Below are 18506 nucleotides of genomic sequence, written 5' to 3' on the forward strand. Positions count from 1 at the left end.
GGTGGAAGATGGTATCTCAGAGTTGTTTTGAGTTGCATTTCTCTGATGGCCAAGGATTTTGAGCACTTTCTTAAGTGTCTTTCAGCCATTTCACATTCCTCTGTTGAGAAGTCTCTATTTAGTTCTGCACCCCACCATTTAATTTTATTGTTTGGTGTTTTAATGGCTAGTTTCTTGAGTTCATTGTATATTTTTATGGGCAGGTTAATACCATTGACATTGAGGGATATTAATGTCCATTGATTGTTGTTTCTTGTTTGTTTTGGATTTATTGTTGGTGGTGTCACTGTTTGTGGATTTCGCCCTCCTGTTTCTTTTTGTGTTTGGTAAAATTGGATATCTATTGCCTATGTTTCTGTGAGTGTAGTTATCTTCTTTGGGTTGGAGTTTTTCTTCCAGAACTTTCTGTAGTGCTGGATTTGTGGATATGTATTGTTTAAGTCTTGTTTTGTTATGGAATATCTTGTTTTCTCCATCTATAGTGATTGAAAGTTTTGCTGGGTACAGTAGTCTGGGTTGGCATCCATGCTCCCTTAGTGTTTGTAGGATATTTATCCAGGACCTTCTGGCTTTCAAAGTTTCTATTGAAAAGTAGGGTGTGATTCTGATAGGTTTTCCTTTATATGTTACTTGGCCTTTTTCACTTGCTGCTCTTAATATTTTCTCTTTATTCTGTAGGTTTGGTATTTTGATTATTATGTGTGTGGGGGGACTTCTTTTTGTGGTCAAGTCTGTTTGGTATTATGTAAGCTTTTTGTACTTTCATAGGCATATCCTTCTATAGGTTGGGGAGGTTTTCTTCTATGATTTTGTTGAATATGTTTTCTGTACCTTTGAGTTGTGTTTCTTCACCTTCTTCTATATCTATTATTTTTAGGTTTGGCCTTTTCACGGTGTCCCATGTTTCCTGGATATTTTGTGTTAGGGGTTTGTTGGACTTGAGATTTTCGTTGGTCAATTTCTGTATATCCTCTAGTGAGTCTTCAATAACTGAGATTCTCTCTTCCATCTCTTGAATTGTATTCGTTATACTTACATCTTTAGTTCCCAATCATTTATACAGCCTTTCTATTTCCAGCATCCCCTCATTCTGTGTTTTCTTTATTGTGTCTATTTCCGCTTTCATGCCTTGAACTGTTTTGAGTGCTTCCTTCACTTGTTTGGTTGTTTTTTCTTGGGTTTCTTTAGATTCTTTAAGAGATTTGTTTACTTCTTAAATTTTTTTGGTTTGTCTTTTCCTTTATTTCATGTAATTTTTTGCTTGTTTTTTTCTTCTATTTTTTAAGGGATTTTCCTGTTTCCTCTTTAAAGGTCTCTATCATCTTCCTAATCTAATTTTTGAGGTCCATCTCTTCTTCATGCTCTGTGTTGGGCTTTTCAGATTTTGCAGATGTGGAGTTCCTATATTCTGGTGGTGTCATATTGATTTTTCTGTTGTTGAGTGTGTTCTTACTCTGTCTTCTTCCCACCCCTTCTTCCAATGAGTGCAGGTGGGGTCTCTCCCTTTCTCTGGTGGCAGGCAAAGGGCTCAGTCCCTGGTGGCAGCTGGATGGCAGAGGGCCGTGGGTGATAAGGGTGAGTTGTGTCCGGACTCAGGGTGAGCCTTCCCAGTCTGGGCAGGTCCACTCTTGTGGGGGAGGGCGGATTCAGGCAGAAGCACGAACTCTTTCTTTATGCCCATGGTCTTTGCCATAGCAATAGAAAAGTAACTAAGGCAAAAGCCCACTGTTACCTTCTTGTTTGTATTTTACAGCCATAGCAAGTGGTGGTACTGTCATCTTCAAGAATGTCTTCCTCCATTGGAAAGTTCTTTTCAACCTATTTTTGAGATCCATGGGGTAGAAAACTTGCCTTATAACCCTGACTCTCATAATCAATCTAATCAGCAGTGATTTGTCAGGGGTCTCCTTGATTTTATCACATTGAGGAGAAAAATAAAGACCAGTTAAGGTTCAAGTGCCAAGGTAAATTTTCTCACTTGTCCCAAATCCAGTTAATGACAGGGGTGAGATTGCCCCAAACTACTGCCTGCCACTATTTTACATTTATTTCCACTGCTGTGTTTACTTTTTAAAATTTTTGGTAAATACAATATTGATTTTTGTAACTGACTAACTTAGGTAGTTAATGAGCATAAATTCTTACGCTATCAAATGTGTGGTCCCTGCCCTTGGCTATCAATTTAAAACAATGTCACTTATAACTTAAATATTTGCACATGGGGGAAAAAGGAGTCATAGCTGTGGGGAAATTTTCCTCTATTTACTGGTAGACATTTGGAATTTCACTAATGTGAATTTTATCAACACAGCCTGAACATTCTTCTAGTTTCCTCATACCTCATCCATCTATACTCAGAGATAACCTTAAGTTTACCCTGTGAAATAAAAGAAGCAGTGTTTGAGGGCCTAGAGAGGAACTCAGAATGACCACAGGGGAGAGAGTATTTGAAAGAACAAAGAGCAGAAAAGACAACCTTGGCCAACCAGCAAATGTGACAAATCTGACAATCCAGAGGTTTGATATTTCTTATAAACCACAAAAATGTCCCTGTATAAAATGGGATGGGAAGAACTGGTTTCTATTTCAGCCTACATATTTTCTAAAACCCAATTTGCTTTGCTCACATACTCTTGGGTGTGGGGCTATCCACTGAAGCATGGCTGACTTACTAGAGGATATACCTTTGAAGAAAACTGATCCTCCTTCATCTAGTTTTCACTTGCTAGTAGCTTCTCATCTAGGGCTGGCATTTTGTGTACAGATATCCCCCACACTCTGGGATTTTTATCTAACTTGAATGTGTATAGGTTCTTTGCATACTGTCACAACTTCACTGAGTTTGTGCAATTGCCTTTTTGAATCTGGCAAACTGTTTCTCTTTCATCATTCACTGCCTGTGGCTCTTATAACTTTTCATGCTCCCACCTCTTCTTGGCTAATGCCCTGCCTGGGGGAAAGAAGGAAAGATTATTTAGATGCCCAATTTAGAGTTTGATCATTCCATAGTTTTTGTTTGCTACATATTGAGCAGTTGTGGATCTCTGTGTTAATTGTCACCCACTGCAAAAGAAGCTTTTCTGATATGGTTGACAGATACACCAATCTATACATATAACAATAAGTCATTAGAAATTTGGTATTTAGCAGAATGATAGTATTAGGCTATTTTCTAGATCCTATGACTTTTCTGGCCACCAGTTTTTTTGTTTTTTTGTTTTTTTTTTTGCCACAATAACAGTGCCGAATGTAGGTTCCACCTTGTGGAACAGTTTAAATAGAAAGTGGTTAGTTACCCCCATGGCATTCATGCCACTACTGTACCAATGGTAATAATTTCCCATGGCAGTTGTTATTGTGTATTGTATCATTCACAACTGAGTAAGATTGATAGTTACTTTTCTCCTCTGTTAGATGTCTTCAGTAATAAGGTCTTACTGCCAAGTCCTGGAGGGTAACCAAAAGCTATGGAAATAGCCTATACTGTTTGAGCGTCAATGAGTCCTCACTAGCCAACAACTCCAAAAGAGGTCATTTATTCTTGGCAACGGGTTTTTGTGTTAGCTAGTGTTATCATTATTATGGACATTGTTGCCCCAATATAAGGTAAGCTCCATTTAAACTATTTTTATATTTATATATTAGGAAGCTTATGTAGTAGCAGGTTTCCATATGGCTTTTGTCAAAAGGTCTTTAGTGTTAGTTATCCCTCCCTGTAGCCTGTCCTTTACCGGGTCCTCTACTCTGCCCTTCCATCTCCTATCCCAGTCAACCATTCTTATTCCATTATTTCACTTTCCCTCCTTATAACACTGCATTCTATATCCTTTCCAATGAATGCTCCCGTGGTCTCTTACTAGTTTTCTGACCTTATGGTCATTACAAACAAAACACACCTATCTAAAGATCCAAAGCTAGTATTCCCCAAAATCTAGAAAACATTACGTGTTTGTCTTTCTCACCTGAGTTACCTCCATCATAATGATTGTTTCTAGCTCCATCAATTTTACCTAAACTTTCATAATTTTGTTAATCCTAACAGCTGAATATTATTCATTCTGTAAATGTTCCACAATTTTATTATGCATTCATCAGCTGGTAAACATTTAGGTTGTTTCCATTTCTTATTATGAATAGAATAGCAATGAATATAAATGAGCAAGAATGTCTATGGTAGAATATAGAGACATTTGGGTATATAGCCCAAGGGAAGTATAGAGCATAGAGTCCTTTGAGTATATTCCCAATAGCCCAAGGATAGTATATAAGAGTCATTTGAGTATATGCTCAAGAGTCCATGGGTAATATAGGATATAGAGTACTTTGGCTGTATGCCCATTGGTCCAAGGGTAATATAGTTAGATCATGTGGGAGATATATTTCTAGCCTTCTGAGGAAATTCTACATTGATTTCCATAATGACTGCATCAGTTTGCACTCCCATCAGCAGTGAATAAGTGTTTCCTTTTCCCTATATCGACACCAGCATTTGTCATAATTTGTTGTCTTAACCATCTGACTGGGATAGGATGAAATCACAAAGTAGTTTTAATTTGCATTTCCCTGATGGCTAAGAATGTAAAAAAAATGGCTAAACTTGTAAAAAATATTTCTTATCCACTTTTTAAAGTCAGATTAGACAGGACCTCCTTGTGTAGCTTTTTCTCTCCTAGAATTAATTATGTAGACTAGTCTGTCTTCAAACTACAAAAAGATCCATCCTCCTGCTTCTGCCTACAGAATAATGGAATGAAAGGCATATACAACCAAACCAAACTTTTCCCAGCTATTTGTATTCTATCTTTGGAGAACTATCTGCCTCATTCCATGTCCCATTTTTAAATCAGGTCATTTGTTTCCTGATATTTAGGGTTCTTTGTTTGTTTTAAGCTAATACTGTATTTTAAATAATGACACTCTGCTAGATGTATAACTGATAAAGAGTTTTTTCCCTATTTTGCAGGCTCCCTCTTCTCTTGGATGATGGTGTCTTCTATATAGAAGCTTTCAGTTTTATGAAATTCTAATTATCAGTTGTTTGCTTGTCTTCCTGTGCTACTAGGATCTTGTTCAGAAAGCCTTTCCTTGTGTCTTTAGGTTCATGTTTATGGTCTCATCTATGAGGATCAAAGTATCAGGTCTTATGTTGAGGTCCTTTATTTATTTATTTATTTATTTATTTATTTATTTATTTTAAAGATTTATTTATTATGTCTGCCTGTATGCCTGTAGGCCAGAAGAGGACACCAGATCTCATTACAGATGGTTGTGAGCCACCATGTGGTTGCTTGGATTTGAACTCAGGACCTCTGGAAGAGCAGCCAGTGCTCTTAACCACTGAGCCATCTCCTCAGCCTGGTCCTTGATTTATTTAGAGTTGAGTTTTGAACTGGGCAAGAGATAAGGATCTAATTTCATTCTTCTATATGCAGCTGTACAGTTTGGATGGCACTGTTTATTGAGGAGGCTTTCTTTTCTCCAGTGTGTATTTTGAGACTCTTTATTAAAGCTCAGGTGGCTCTAGGAGTATGAAATTATATGTGGGACCTCAATTACACTTATCATTATATCTGTTTTATGCCATACCATGCACTTTTTATTATTATAATCTTGTAGTAAAACTTTGAATCTGAAATGACAGAACTTCCAGTAGTTTTTTATTCTTTTATCTATATGGATTTTTTCAAGATGCTTTGTGTTGACATATGGAATTTATGATTATTTTTCCACTTTGTGAGTAATTGTATTGGGATTTTGTTGGGAATTTTTTGAATCTGTACACTGTTTTTAGCAAGCTGTCTATTTCACAATACTAATTCTACCAACTCATGAACATGAGAAGTCTTTCTGTATCCTTGGTATCTTCTTCAAATTCTCTTTTCAGTTTCTTAAAATTTCCATTGTACATGTTTTTCAATTCCTTGGTTGGAATTACTCCAAAAGTTTTTGTTGTTGTTGAAAACACTGTGAATGGTATTTCTCCTAATTTCTTTCTCACTATGTTTGTTATTAGTATATAGGAAGTGTACTGACTTTTGTATGTTATTTGGATCTTGCTACTTTGCTGACTGTGTTTATTGGCTGGGGGAGTTTTCTGGTAAGGTCCTTAATGTATTGAATTACATCATTTGCAAATAAGGATATTTTAACTTTCTCCTTTCCTATTTGTATCCCATTTTTACTACATTTTATTTATTGATATGGCTAAGACTTCAAGGACTATATTGAACAGGAAGGGAAATAATGGACATCCATGTATTGTCGGTAATTTTAATGAAAATGTTTTGAATTTATCTCCCTTTAGGATGATGTTGGTAGAGGGCTTACTGTACACATAATTTATTATTTCAAACTATGTCCCCTGTATCCTTATTCTTTCTAAGATTTTTATAATGAAAACATGTTGATTTTGTCAAAGGCCTTTTCTACATCCATTGAGATGATCATGTGTTTTCTGTTCTTTAGTCTATACATAGTCTTTACATAACAGATTACATTGATTGGTTTATGTATGTTGAATCATCTCTGCATCATTGAGGTGAAGCCAACTTGATCATGAGGGATAATTTTTGATACATATTTTAATTCAGTTTGTTAATAATTTATTGAGATTTTATGGACCTATGATCACTAGAGACATTGGCCTATAATTTTCTTTTGTATTGTGTCTTTATCTAGTTTGATATGTAGTTAATACTGGCTTCTTAAAAATATTTTGAAAATTTACCTTCCTTTTTATTTTATGGACTAATTTGGGGAGTGTAGGTGTTGGTTTTTGTTGAAAGTTTAATAGAATTCTGTGCTGAATCCATCTGGTCAAAGGCCTTTTCAAATTGGGAGACCTTAATTGCTGCTTCTGCTTCATTGGATGTTATAGATCTATTAAAATTATTTACTACTTAACTAGTGAACCATATGTTCAGCCCTGAATGGTTCTGTTGAGTGTGAAGTATCCCTCCTTATCTCTTCTAGATAGGTTTGTTTTAAAGTATCTTTTATTAGATATTGGAATAGCTGAACCTGATATTTCTTAGTGCCAGTTGCTTAGAATACCCTCTTCTAATTCCCAAAGGTAGTATCTATCTCTGATGGTGAGTTGTGTTTCTTGGAAACAGCAAAACATGGATTCCATTTTGTAGTCCATTCTGCCATCTGTGTTTATTTATTGGAATATTGATACTACTAAATATGAAAAGTTATTATTGAGCAATGTGTTTTTCATGTCATTTGGTTGCTTTGTAGTTGGTTTTTAGACCTCCATTGATTAACTGTTCTAAAATTATTTATTTGTTTATTTCATGTTTCCTTGTAGGTGTGTTTAACCTTCTCTTCAGAGCTGCTTAGTGCTTGTAAATTCCTAAAATTTGTTTTTATCATGTGAAATTTTCCTTTCTCTTTGGATTATGACTGATATTTTTGCTTGATATAGTGGTCCAGCCTGATATCTGTTGTCTTTCATAGCTTGTAGAGCATTAGTCCAAGTCTCTGGTTTTTAAAAACTCCAGTGAAAAATTAGCTAATACTCTAATGGGTGTGCTTTATATGTGACTTGGTCTTTCCTACAGCTTTCAATAGCCTTTCTTTGTTCTGTACAGTTAGTGTTTTGACTATTATGTGAAATGCGAAGTTTCTTTTGGGTCCTGTCTATCTTGTATTCTATATGCCCTTTGCATCTTGATAGGCATCTCTTTACTTAGATGTAGCAAAATTTTGTTCATTATTTTGTTGAAATTATTTTCTGTGCCTTTAACCTGGGTTTGTCCTTCTATACTTATGATTAGTTTAGTTATTTTGTAGTGTCCTGGAGTTCTCACATGTTCCATTTATTTATTGATTGATTGATTGATTTTTAAATAATTTTCTTTCACTGAGTGATCTGATTTTTCTACCTTGGCTAAAGTCCTGATATTCTCTCTTCCACTTGATCCATTCTACTAGTGGGGCTTTCCTCTGCAATTTTTATTTGATTTCCTAAATTTTTCATTTTACATTTTATTTCATTTTGACTTTTAGATATTCTATCTCATTGTTAAATTCCATTTTCATATCTTGAACCATCTTCATTATTTTATTTGTGTGTTTACAGTTTTCTACCCTGCATGTATTCCTATCCCCTTGAACATAGTTATTACTACTATTTTGAAATCATTGTCTTCTAGGTCATCTATGTTGCTTTTCTCAGGGAGGACTAATTTTAGAGGGGCTGTATTATCTTGGTTATCCATGTTATGTTTTTGTGGTGTGGCTTCTGGAGTTAAGTCATTGGTATTGTTTCTTGGTATGGATTTCTGGGTCCTTGCTAGGTTGAGTGAGTATTTGGATCTGTTTGCTGTCTTCCCAACTTGTCAGGTTGTAGAGTAGCTAAATGAAGCTTACAGCTCAGTTTGGTGCAACTCAGTGTTATGTGAATTTGGTATTAGGAGTGGTCCGGGGACTAGGTGACACCTCTAAATTGAGGAGCAAAGCTTCTATGAAGTTAAAAGAATCTCACAGCCAATCCTTAGGAGTCAGGGGGAGGTATGCAGGACTCATCCTCAGATGACAGGGGTGGGCTGAGTGGTGGCAGGAAAGTGGGGACCCTATCCAGAAAAAAAGAGCCGGTGAGTGGGACATGGGGTTTTCAGGCAGTCATCTTGGAACTGTTTCAGAAGGTTGTGGAATCTTTAAGAAGTGGAACCTTGTTGGAGGAAGCAGATCACAAGGAGCAAGCTTTGATGTTTTTTAAAGTTAGCCCACTGCCTGTCCACTGAATGCAGTGTGAGTAGCCACCCTATGCTCATGCTGCTATGCCTTCGCTATCCAGATGTTCTGTATCCTCTAAGGCTGTAAGCCAAGATAGACCTCAGCTTTCTCAACTTGCTACTTGTCAAGTATTCGGTCACAACAAATAATAATAATAATTAATAGTAAAGAATTAAGATAATAAGCATCTGTTAAGGCCAACTTTTTGAACTTGTTTTAAGTAATAGAGAACTTTTTGACCAATCCATGATGAGAGAAAACAGTAAATAAGCATCTTTTAGAGTATACTCTCTAATAAACCAACCATTGTCCTCCTGTGTGAGTTTTGTAAGAATGCAGGGAGGGTGCTAGGACACACCCTGTGCCAGTTCTTGGGAAGTGGAAAATGGGCATCACATAAAAAAATGAATAAAAAGCAATGGCTTTAGGGAAGCCACTTCTTCCAGCTGCCAGCTTGATTGAGCTTTATTTTCTCTCTGTGTGAAGAGACTGAGATCTTGGCATTGTCAAACAATGACCTCGCTTAAAAGTTATAATTGAATTTAGAAGCAAAAAGGGAAAAAATACAGAGACAGCTCTGAAACAAATACGTTCATTCTTCCTACTTACTGTGTCTTCCAGCATCCAGACCCATGACCAAGACCTACTGATGCTGGAACACATGCAAGAAGTAACCCACATTTTTTTTTCTGAAGGGATTTCTAGTTAAAAGCAATTTTTTGAAATCTTTATTTTTTCTGAAGTTTTTAAATGTGACTAAAACAAGCTAAGAATATAGGAGGCTTCTCTGAAATTAAATCTCATAACCAAAAATGAACTTTAAAGTTCTGGTCCTTTATAGCTTCCAGTACTGATTCATTGCTTATCTTTTGTGATAGTTTGCAAATCGTAGAATAATGTATAGTGAATTTAGATGGTTGACTTTAAGTAAAGTATGGCAGATTTACTTTTGTTCTGAATTGAAACCCAAACTTCTATAACCAGCAATACTATCGAATCAGACCCTTACTCAACAATATAAACATTTATTACTTGAGCTGTTATTAGGTACTTATATTTCTATTAAGTACTTCAGCATTGTGAGAAATGGACTTGCATAGTTCCCCATCGTAAACTCTAGGGTAACCACTTAATTATTTTAAAGAAACACCACTGATACTCTTAGAAGGGGATATTAACCATATGAAATAAAGATAACAAACTTCAAATTAATCAGCCTATTCTTCAATAGCTGAAGATGTAAAGAAATGTGTGGCAGGCCTGAAAGACAGAAAATCACTCATAGGTTAAAAGGACCAAGCTGCCCGCCAAGAAAGGACATGATAAAAACTAATTCATTATATTTGCTCTAAGAAGTCAATTTGAAAGGCTGCATACTGTGCAGATATAACTGAGCCAGGCATGGTGGTACATGCCTAGAGTCAGAGGAAGGCAGAGCTCTATGAGTTTGAGGCCAGTTGGATCAACATCATGAATTCCAGAACAGTAGAAGCTACATATGGAGAGCCTGTCCAAGGGAAAAACAAACAAACAACAGCAATGAAACTACATGTCACCCTGGATAAGGTTTTACCAAGGAGACAGGATATAAGAACCCTGTCCCTGGTGTTAGGAGAGAGAGAGAGTAGAGTAGGCATAGCACAGAGGATTTGGGGGCAGTAAAACAATTCTGTTTATTTTTACATGCTAATAGATATTTATCAAAAATGTAATGCAATATATCACACCCAGAGTGAGCCTACTGTACTCCATGAATTTGTGTTGACATAATGAGTCAGTACCTCAGTTACAATAACATTTTTCTGTGGTGGGGGTGTTGCTAATGGGAAGGCATCCAGTTCATAAGAATTATCTGTACTTTCTGATTAATTTTTTCTGGGTACCTAAAGTGCTCTGAAAGATGCTTTGTCAACTTTTTAAGAGTACAAAAATCTGAAGTCTTCAAAGTACCAAAGACTTGAAAACAAACAAAAGATGAAGAAATAATGAAACTGAAAGAAAATAAGGGGACTATCAACTAAGAGTAACAATGGTTTTCTTCCCTCATCCCCTCCCCTTTACAGGAAAGAGGTATCTCCTTAAAGGGAGCCATTATGGGTGAAAAAAAACAGGTGAAAAAAACATGATGCTAGGGAGAAACCCAGGAATCTACAAGGATGACCCCAGCTAATAACCCTAGCAATATTGGAGAGGATGCATGAACTGACCTTCCCCTATAATCAGATTGGTGACTACTCTGTCATCATAGAACCTTTATCCAGTAATTAATGGAAGCAGATGCAGACATCCACAGCCAAGTACTGGGCCAAGCTAAAAGAAGTCCAATCCAAGAGACGGAGGAGGGATTATATGAGTAAGGACGGGTCAAGATCATGACAGGGAAACCCATAGAGACAGTTATCCTACACTTGCAGGAGTTCACGAACTCTAGACCAACAGCTGGGAAGCCCTCATGGGACCTAACCAGGCCCTCTGCATGTGGGCAAGACAGTCTGGTAGCCTCGTCTGTTTGTGGGGCCCCTGGCAGTGGGACTAGGATCTATCCCTAGTGAATGTTTGAAGCCCATTCCATTTGGTGGCATGCCTTGCTCAGCCTTGATTGGGGGGAGGGGGAACAGTGGTTGCTATGTAAAATGAAATATACATATATATATATATATATATATATATAGAGAGAGAGAGAGAGAGAGAGAGAGAGAGAGAGAGAGTAATAACTGTTACGAATTAGATTTTTGTTGGTAAAAAAGACAATGTTAGAACTTTGAATGAATGCTATGAGGCAAGTTGTTATGATAAATCCATAGTAATCAAAATGAAAGTCTTGCACATGCCAGTCAAGTGCTACCACCGAACCATTTTTAGGTAAATTGTAATAAAAAGGAAGCGATAGAAAGGCATTTAGATTATATGAAAAGCCATACTAAATATAAAATGGCTCAAACTAAACACATAATGACTAAGGACTTCTGCTTGGGTGATGAAGACAACAAAGACAGGGAAGATGGTCCAGGGTTGTGCTGCTCACTTTCAGCAAAGCAAAAGGAAAACTTGGGTTAGGGTAGAACACCTAGTGAAGCTTTAGGAGCAGCTGAAAACTCTTGTTTCCTGATTTGGCTTATAAGGCATTTTCTGAATGTAATTCATTAAACTCCATGTTTGTTTTGTGAAATATTCCATGTAAGATGAGATTAGATGGAAAGGAAATCACTGGAGATTTCAGCAAAATATGCTTTAGGTGAGTATAATAGAAAAGTTGTGAACAAGAGGACTTAAAGATGAAAGAAAATAGAGAAAGTGATTGGTAATGATACTTTTTTCATTTTTTTCCCATAAAGTGAACCATGAAAGATAGGTGGTTCCTGGATAGTTAGATAGAGTTGCGTTTTTTATGCTATAAACAGAAGATATGAAAGCCAGTTTGTATGCTGTTGATAAAAACTGTCTAAAGAAGAAAACATAATCATGCAGGGGTGATTCAGTGTACAAGCAAAAGTCTTATGTAAAAGTGGAGTGGGGTAGACTTCAGATGGAGTTTGCTATTTATTGCAGGTAGACATTACTCTTAAAGGAACCATGTTTGATTAGCCTAGAATTGGAGAAATGATGTTCAGAGAAGGGGTGGAAACCTAGTAAAGAGTGTGTATGCTTAGTCAGTAGTTCTCAACCTTCCTAGTGCTGCGGCCCTTTAATACAAATGCTCATGTTGTGGTGACCCCCAACCATAAAATTATTATCATTGCTACTTCATAACTGTAATTTTTTCTGACTTGCAATGTGAATATCTGTGTTTTTCTTTTTTTAATTTTTCCATTTTTTAATTTGAATTAGAAACAAGATTGTTTTACATGTCAATCCCAGTTCCCACTCCCTCCCCTCCTCCCCTACTACCCCCCCCAACTAAAACCCTGCCTATCACATACCCTTTGTGCTCCCCCGGGAGGATGAGGCCTTCCATAGGAGATCTTCGGAGTCTGTCATATCCTTTGGGATAGGGCCTAGTCCCACCGCTGTATGTCTTGGTTCAGGGAGTATCCCTCTATGTGGAATGGGCTCCCAAAGTCCACACCTACGCTAGGGATAAGTACTACAGGAGACCCCATGGAGTTCCAAGGTCTCCTCACTGACACCCACGTTCCTGGAGTCTGGATCAGTCCAATGCTGGTTTCCCAGCTATCAGTCTGGGGACCAAGAGCTCCCCGTTGTTCAGGTCAGCTGTTGCTGTAGGTTAAACCAGCCTGGTCTGGACCACACAATAGAAGCAGAATATCTGTGGATTTTGATGGTCTGAGGTGACCCCTGTGAAAAGGTTGGTTGAATGAAGGGGTCACGACCCATGGGTTGAGAACCACTGGCTTAGACAGACAGGTCTTCACAAAGGTCTATATATACTGAGAGTGCTGTGCAGAAAGTAACCAGTTTCCACTCCGAGACACGGGCAGAGGTCCCAAGTGTGAAGAGAACTGGCCTAGCCATAGGTAGGAGATGAATGATCCATTACCTAGGGCTGAGGAGGCTAACCAGGTAACTTGCAGAACTGGTGTATTCTACAGTGAAAGACAGCAGAGGGTGCTATGGGATCAAGAAGGAACTCCGATTCTGTGTGAAGAGGTCAGGGTTCATGAGGAGCTTTCTGGACAAGTAATCTGTGAAGTAGGCTGTAAGCTAGAAGGTGTATTTACGTGTGATTGCAAACAGAGGAAGGACAGCAGTAGGCATTATCAATTATGGTGGGATTTGTAGAGCTATACTGACCTACATTATATATGAAAGGTAGAGAAGACAAGCAAGAAGCAGGTTGTTGGCTGGGCTTGTGTTTCCTGAAATGGGGTGTGATTGTTTCAGAGGCATAATGGCTGCCACTGGAAAGTCTTGCTGCAGAACACTGTTGCAATTCAGAAGGGCTAAACTTTGGCTTAACCAGGATATATATATGGAAGGGGATAATAATGACCATACCTTGTAATATTTATCAGTTCCATAGCTGAGATAATGAATAAAGTTATTGTTAGAGAAGAGAGAGAGAACAAGGTAGGTTTCTCCCTGTATGGCCCACATTTCTTTCAGTGATGGAGTGATGTATCAGGTCATTTTTCATTCAACAATCACTACTGTTGAAAAGGGTAAGTGTTCTGTGTAAATAAAGCTAATGCACAGTTCAGCTTCCTTTGTGTGCAGTAGAATTTATTGTCATTACTAAACACAAAACTCACATAACACATGGATTCTAACATCAAACGGTTGTCATGGTCTACAACTGATAGCACAAAAAAACCACATAATCTTCTCAGGATAACCTGTATCAAGTCCCTGTTATACCACAGGCAATGCACAGTATTGTCTGGTGGGATAGTTGCATTTTAGGGGGACAAAAGCAACTGTATTAGGGAACAGGAAACAGGAAACTAAGGAAACAGTCCTTTGTGATTATGAGTTTGAAAATTCTCAGTTTTCCCCAGAACCATTTCTTGCCTTACTTGGCAGAAATTTGAGGTGTTTGAATGTGATTTTTTTCTGCAAATTACGAGAATGGAGGGATAAGGTACTTAGTAAAATAACCCCAAAATATTTTCCAAACCAAGAAAAAAGATTTACATTAAATATATTCTTCATAGTAAAAAAAATAATAAATCACTCAGTACAGTTGCATTTTGGTATACTCTAAGCATAAAACAGTGTGTTCATACAATGTTGCCAAAACAGATGAGTTAAGGAGAAAAAATAGTGATGATGGAAGATTTTCTTTACTTAATTGTTCAGATTTTTTCTTAGGACAACTTTTCTGAACAGCTTTGGAAGATTTCAGTTAGCTTTACTTTCCACCAGTGTTTCATATAGTATAGTGAATGCTGTGGGATCTCAGATACACAAAACTGTAGAGATGGGTTTTCTAAGTGCTATTTCAGGGCACTACCAGTTGCTTACTCAAGGATGAGACATTTCTAAATGGGTTCTAAAGCATACTCCTCATGGTTGTGTGTTGCTTTTCTTTTTTGTGCATTTTCTAAGAACACTGAGACCATTCTTTGCCACTCCAAACCTGCTCTCATTGCTGTGCTGAAATCCACCAGCCCTTTTCTGATATCCCCTGGCCTGGCCATAGCAGAGGCATCAAGTAGGAGCAGAGTGATGATTCAGGGAAATGGGGCTAATCCACCCATCACAAGCAGTGTCATGCCCCAGTGAGGAATTTACTCCATGGAGCTTAATGAAGCTGTTGAAGTGCCGCCAGAGCGGTCTATGTAACAAGGCAGAGGACCAATCACTAGTGTTTGCCCTTAATTTGTTTTGAGTAATTTTTTAGATTAAAAAAAGATATATATTAGGAATGACCACAGCAGATGTACAGTTTAATCATCTGATTTATTTTGGAATAATTCCCGAGTAGCCTTTCTCAACTTCTCTGTATGAAGGGAAATCTGAAGACTCCATCTTTCTGAAAATACCAGCAGGAGTTACAGGTTAATCAGACCACAGCTGTCTTTGTCTGCTTTCTGCTGCTGTGGCAAACACAATGACCAAAAGCAATATGGCAAGGAAAAGATGTATTTGGCTTATACTTTCACATCATAATCCATGAAATAAGGTCAGGACAAGAAACTGGAGGCAGTACCTCAAGCAGAAACCATGAAACAGCACTGCTTGCTGGCTTACTCAGCCTGCTTTCTTATATACCCAGGACCACCTGCCCAGACCTGCTGCCAATCCCCAATCAGTGGAGTCATCCCACATCAATCACTAATCAAGAAAATATGCCACAGCTTTGCCTACAGGCCAATTTGAGGGTTGCATTTCCTCAGTTGAGGGTCTCTCTTCCCAGATGACCCTGGCTTGTATCAAGCTGACAAAAAACTAACCAGTGCAGTCACTTAAAAGGTTTGTTGTTATCACATTAGTCCTACTCTTTACATTTGTAATCATGTGTATCCATATGTACATATTTATACACATACACAAATGTCTATCCATGCAAGTGTGTATGTATGCACATATAAATCCGTATGTACCTATGAATTACTGATATAAATATATATTTACATTTATAATAATCCTTTCCCACACAGCCCTGGGATAGAATGAAAATTCAACAATTAATTAATTGGACAAGAAATATTAGAAGAGTTGTCACAATAAAAAGAACTAAATCACCATCTCCCTTGAATTTTATAAGTAACTCATTTAACTCATATATCTGACCTACCTACTTATCATCTATCTATCAGTTATTTGTTATCTGTCTCTCTATTATCTTTCATCTATTGTTACCATCTATTCTACATCTATCTACTTAATCATATATATTCATTCACCTATCTCTTTATCTGTCTCTGTAGCTAATCTATATATCATCCATATATGGGTGAATGTATCTCTCACTATCTTCTATCATCTGGACAGCTAGCTATGCCTATTTCTGTATTTATCAATTATCAATTATTTGTCTCTCTATATGGTTTATAACAGTAAGCATGTATTTACCTATCATCTATGTCTCTCTCTCTTTAACATCTATATCTTTGTGGTTTTGAAACAAACATACTTGTAGCTTGAAAAATACCTGCAAAAGGAATGTATTTTTCCTTGAAATATAGTGGTTACAGTGAATCCAGACTATCGAGGCAAACTTAAGCTGCTAGAAAAGCTTTCCCTTAGTTTTGTTTTTATAACCTTTCCCTTTCTAGTGGGAGATGTATCTTAAACTTTTGTACGTGCTTACGTTGTTAGATAAGCCCACATGGTGTGCCTGGAGATTTATACTGCATTGAGTCACAAAATACGTGGGGCAATAAAATATTAACATGGAAGGAAATAAGTGATGGCAATATTAAGATAGAAAATAAAAATGTCAAAGGTCATGTTTTTTTCATATTCGCAGATATGTGGCCATCTCTATTAAAAGTAATTTCCAATGTTTTATTAAAGGACTGCATTGCTGGCTTTTTCCCATGTGTTTTCATATGAAGGGAGAAAATATGAGTGCTCCAAAAATTCCTTGGACTGATCTTGGCCACAGAAACTTGGATGAAATATTATTAGCAGGCAGTAAATCCCAGAAGACGTTTATCTTTCAGGGCTTGTTTGAAGTGACACTCCCTGTGGCTGAAATTCTCAGCACCTAGTTAGCGTTTGTCTCCCATCACTTCAACAAAAACAAGATGGTCATATCAGTAAGTGTGTCAGAGAAAAGAGCAGCTTCAGAAAATTCAGTTTGTAATCCTTATGGGTACAGTCTCCAGCTGGACCTGACAAGGAGTCACCCCAGGGTCGAGTGGAAGACAGCAGTTGCTTCCAAGATGGTTTTGTTTGAGTCAAATGATCAGGCCTCTCCTGTATTATCTTGCAGCTTGTGGAGACGGTTAATGTTTCTAATGAGGACAGCCAAATAATGCAGTGGTAACCCAAGCCTGTTCATCCTTTGGCCACGGGGTATGTTACATTATACTTCACATTGCAGCCCAGAGGATGATGTAATTAGAACGTGCAATGTACTGCCCCTCTACTGAGGCCCATTTTTCAGATTAGCATTGGAAAGAAACCTTGTCTTTGAAATGTCTTTTCTGTCTAAGGCTTGGAGGTAGAATTCAGAATGTTACTTCCATTGTTTTTCTCTCTCCCCGCCTCTCTCTCTCTCTCTCTCTCTCTCTCTCTCTCTCTCTCTCTCTCTCTCTGTCTCTCTCTCTCTCTTTCTCTCTCTCTCTCTCTCTCTGTGTGTGTGTGTGTGTGTGTGTGTGTGTGTTGATTTCTTGCATGGTATTACCAGGTAAAGGTCATTATCTTCACCCTAAATATAATAGCACTTCCACATCTGTATCTTAGTGACATCACTTTGCACTAGCTTTTAATGGTACAGAACTGAGTGTTGCCAACACTTTGAACTGAGAATATAACTCCCAGTGTCATTTTTAAGTCTTTGGCCCTACTATATATGTCTTAGAGTGATTCACTATGAAATTCATGAAACCACTTTGTGGAGGGAAATATTTCCACAACCAATGGTATTTCCACAACCAATGGTAAATAAGGGGGGGAGGTAAAATGAAAAAGGAAAGACATAATATCTTAAGAAAATATTTATCTGACTAAATAATTTTAAAGAAGTAGATTGTAATTCAACGTTTTTGATTCTTTTGTTAAGGAAATCCCAGTTTCTTTAAATAAAATAATGACAATGTATTATAAGAAATTTCAAAAGAGAAATCACAAGTAATATTTTAGTGTTTTATTTTTTAGAAAAAAATAACTGAAAGAAGGTATAAATCAATTTTACCTTTAATATGATATATTATAGTTGACAATAAATTAATTACATTAAGTTTCCTGATAACAAAACATGGCAGGAAAAATTCTGTTTCTAGTGATCCATTTAGGTGTATTCTTGTAATTTACCATAAGCAAGTGAACAGATCTCAGATGCAACTCTCGTAGCAAACTCTTTCCAAAGTGAAATCAGAAATCCATGATGCATGTGAGGCAGCCCCTCTCACAAGGAACTGGCTGCCCTATGAATCAAACATTTGAATGATTCTCAGATTAAACTGCTTGTTCTTTCTAAAGTGCACCAAGAATTAGCCTGCTGGCTTTATTTACTGATTAAAATTTTTTTCTTAAGTTTTTTATGCATTTCTAACAAAGAATAGCTTTTAAAATCATGTTGGTTCCTTCATCCAACCAAAATAATGCTCTTATGTACCCAATAATGAGTTAATGACCTAAAGGTGACACAGGGTATTACTGGGTTTTGCCATAAATATCTATGAACTGAATTT

The sequence above is a fragment of the Cricetulus griseus genome, chromosome 2 (assembly GCF_003668045.3).
Source record: "Cricetulus griseus strain 17A/GY chromosome 2, alternate assembly CriGri-PICRH-1.0, whole genome shotgun sequence".
NCBI lineage: Eukaryota > Metazoa > Chordata > Mammalia > Rodentia > Cricetidae > Cricetulus > Cricetulus griseus.